Source organism: Topomyia yanbarensis, chromosome 3, assembly GCF_030247195.1.
Source record: "Topomyia yanbarensis strain Yona2022 chromosome 3, ASM3024719v1, whole genome shotgun sequence".
In the NCBI taxonomy this organism is placed as follows: domain Eukaryota; kingdom Metazoa; phylum Arthropoda; class Insecta; order Diptera; family Culicidae; genus Topomyia; species Topomyia yanbarensis.
This window is the reverse complement of record NC_080672.1, coordinates 423,863,193-423,867,150: the sequence shown is the minus strand read 5'-3', so window position 1 is coordinate 423,867,150 and position 3,958 is coordinate 423,863,193. Positions and strand designations below refer to the sequence as shown.

At 39.5% G+C, this 3,958-nt stretch overlaps 1 long non-coding RNA gene across 1 annotated transcript; it reads right to left on the bottom strand.

The window, feature by feature from the left end:
- Nucleotides 1–1,569: 1,569 nt before the first annotated feature.
- LOC131692501 (uncharacterized) lies at nucleotides 1,570–2,437 on the bottom strand. The gene is made up of 4 exons (XR_009305989.1): nucleotides 2,227–2,437; nucleotides 2,014–2,157; nucleotides 1,785–1,953; nucleotides 1,570–1,588 (listed from the first exon to the last, which is right to left on the bottom strand). It is a non-coding gene; the product is annotated as an uncharacterized LOC131692501 (long non-coding RNA).
- Nucleotides 2,438–3,958: the final 1,521 nt, after the last annotated feature.

The following is a 3,958-nucleotide window of genomic DNA, read 5'->3' as shown; positions in this document are numbered from 1 at the left end:
AATTCCACAACTGATTTAATATTTGGTACAATTCTTTCGGTATTTGTGGGTTTCCTATATATTTCGAAAGTCAAGGATCCAAAGTCACCCAAAAAGGGCAATTTGTTACACTAGTTTACAAAATAAAAATCTGAACTTCAATATCGGAACACCATTTCTGGTGTAACCCAACATTTGAGTACTGAGCGGATAACCCAAAATATGAGTACTGAGCGGATAACCGAAAATTTGAGTACTGAGCAGATAACCCAAAATTTGAGTACTGAGCGCATAACCCAAAATTTATAACGAGCGGATAACCCAAAATTTCTGTAACGTTCGGATAACCCAAAGTTTAGGCTTCCAATATATATTATATGGATGCTTGACATTCGCACTAAGAACAACCATCAATATGGGTATCATTTGAAAAGTAGCCATTCGTAGAAGCTGTAAATTGATGATTGGCGCCATTTTGAAATCCAAGATGGCGCCTTCCGGTTACCACAAAACACTTGAAACAACCATAAATATGGGTGTCATTTGAAAGGTATTGATTAGTTGAAAGCGAAAATTGATGATTGGTGCCATTTTGAAATCCAAAATGGCGGCTTCCGGTTACCACAAAACACTGAAAACCACCATCAATATGGGGGTCATTTGAAAGGTAGTAATTAGTAGAAGATAAAAATCGATGATTGGTGCCATTTTGAAATCCAAGATGGCGGCTTCCGGTTACCACAAAACACTGAAAACCACCATCACTATGATGGTCATTTGAAAGGTAGTAATTGTTAGAAGACGAAAATTGATGATTGACGCCATTTTGAAATCCAAGATGGCGGCTTCCTGTTACCACAAAACACTTAAAACCACCATCAATATGAGGGTCATTTGAAAGGTAGTAATTATTAGAAAGTGAAAATTGATGATTGGCGTCATTTTGAAATCCAAGATGGCGGCTGGTAACAAAACACTTCAATATGGGTGGTTACCCCTCAGGTTTAAGAACAATTATTCACTAGTGGTCATCCCCCATACGCTTGCTCATATGTCAGCGGCGCCATAATTGCAAATGTGGCCACAGTCCCAACTACAAATATATTTGAAATGAATTAATCATCAACAAAAAACAAAAAAAAATGAATGCACAATTAAAATACTTGTCTCTTAGACAGCCAGAATTCTATATTATATTCAAGCCGGTATGACTAAAGTCAAATGGAATTGTAGTGGCTCGGAGCTCGGGTAAGCTACAGTCTTGTTCATATGTTCCGTATTGCTCGATGTATCTGAAGTCAATAACCGAGATGACGTTGTTTCACCGGTGTTGACTATTGGAAGCCTCAGTTTGACATGACTGAATAGTTTCCTGCAAAAAATGTTATTATATATACGCTATACCACGACCGATCATCTTAACCATACCTGAAGTCACCACGCAGATGCGAGGTCATCTAAACGCAACCAAGGCCCATAGTAACAGGTGGAATATCGAAACAAGCCACGCGGCTCGCTACCAACGAGTTGATGATCCACGAGGCAGCACGTCGAAGCTACGTGAACGGAATCGAACGACAGCAAGGAGTACAGAGGCAGCAGAAATAATCTATAAAAAGTGGTAGAAATTAAATTAGTCTTATGGCGCTTTCGTTTTTTCGACTACACTGGTGTAGTGCTGAGTCAAAAACGAAAGCGCCATTAGTTTATCTTCCAGTGTATCCATAAGTAATAGTGAATAAATGTCGTTTCCACGCCCACGATAACAACTTATATTACATGCAAAACTGTTCTTATTTACTTACCAAATATTTTGAGGAGAAAAATTTCTTCAACTATTTAGCTAAAAGCAACAAACTGCAGAGCGAAAATACACATCTCTGATCTCTTAGAAAAAACGGGTGGTGGAGCAAATGCAGCAGCTGGTCGCTGTTTTCCGTTCGTTGGCAACAAAAAGTGCAACTCGATCATCATCTACAAAACGAAACGTGTCAGATTTTTAATGTTTAGTTTGTGTAATTTTGCAACATTTACCCTTTAGATAGATTTAATAGGTGTTTGAAACAAGACGACCTAAAATGCACGGAATAAATTCTTCGATGCCGCACGCCATAGTCTTTAGATTCGAAGTCACAGAACCGAATCAATTTTTCAACCCTGGGGTTATTGATGACAATGCTTTAAATATACGATTCGATTAATAGAATTAAATTACAGGACTAGATTAAAAATAATAAATATCCTTACATATCCAACTGCTCCGGACAACGATGCGAGGATACCAAAATTTGTTTATATTTCTTTAACCGTATCCAGGCCTGCGTTGACGATTTTCGTTTTCTCAGTTTTCTCAAAACACTCAAAAGAAATATCAAACTGGGACGTCATCAAGCGGTAAGTGCGGTCAAATCTGAAGGGACATGAGCCACTAATTATAAAAGTGTAAAATGTGCCACTATTTGCTACAACTTATTCATACGATTTACGTTTTGCCTTTCTCAATAGAAAACTGCTCTGAAAACCGTCTTTTAAACGGGGACCCGGAGGCCCGAGTGACATATACCATTCGATACAATCCGTCAATTCTGTGTGTGTATGTGACCGCAATCTCACTCACTTTTCTCAGAGATGGGTGAACCGATTTTCAAAAACTTAGTCTCAAATGAAAGGTACAACATTCCTATAGGCTGCTATTGAATTTATAATGGATCCGACTTCCGGTTCCGGAATTGCAGAGTGAAGAGTACGATTAGCCAGACAATGTCGATTTTCAAAATTCTGTAATGAATGTATAAAGGTGAAAACTTTTTCAAAATGGTGCCACATCTACTTAGATTTGTAGTACTAGGTCACTAACAGCCATTAAAAGTCTCTTTGGTCATATTGGCCACCATCGTCGGTTCCGGAAGCCCCGGCGGAAGTATCCAAATTCAGAATTACAGTTTCATTTGTTTCCCGGAGATTCGACCAAACTTGGTCTAAAATGAAAGGTGTTTTATCCCCGTAAATGGCTATTAAATTTCATCTCGATCCGATTTCCGATTCCAGGGTTATGGGTTGTGGGGTGCGGTCACTAAGCAAAATCTGTTTCAAATCGAATATTCTAGGGGAATTGACCATTAGAAGGTAGAAATTGAGCAGCTTCTAGCGCTGCGAGGGAAGCTCCTATCTTTATGAAAAATGATTTCGTGTTTCTTAACCTCACTGTTTTCAAGGAAAAATAGTTTTGAAACCCTGCATGCACTAGAAAAACTTTGGACATGAAAGGGTTAAAAGCAATAGATAGATGATTTGAAAAAAGGAAGAGCGTCAGTACGACGATTTCCATTTCACCGTATGCTAGTTTACGAAATGGATGATTCTAGAAACATAGTTATCGAAGTACTTAGAAATATAGGGAAGACCGGATATTATCAGCCACCGCCCGGTCAGCGTGGCAAGCAGAAAGTTAGCAAAAGTTGAACAAAGCGAAATTGATGCTGACAGAGTTTCTGCGAGCATTTTGCGCGATTTGTGCGAGAATTCTGGCAACGAATTCGCTCAAATGCAACAACCGTTTCTGACAGAAGCGGTTAAACCAACCGATGCTGCTCACTTTTATCCAGAATCGAACCAGAAATGTACGACCAAGATCTCTGTACGGTTCCTGCCACATCTTTGTCAGATGTTTTGCTCGATTCGTGCTAAATTCTACCAGGTAGGAATTACCAGGATCTTTACACAGTTTATATCCGAGTTATGCCAGGGTTTAGCTCGGTTCCTGTCAAAATTTGCCAGAAAACGCGAGCGAAACCGAGTTCGTCCTAGCTGAACTAACCCGACAGGATACGCGCAGAAATCTGACAGGGCTGCCAAACCTGTGCCTGATTCAGTTTACCCCCGATTTTGTCAGTGTATTGACCCCATTCTGTCACCTCTCGCATGAAAATTCGTTTGATTGGCTCTATCAAACAAACCAAGTCAATCGTCTTAGATTTCA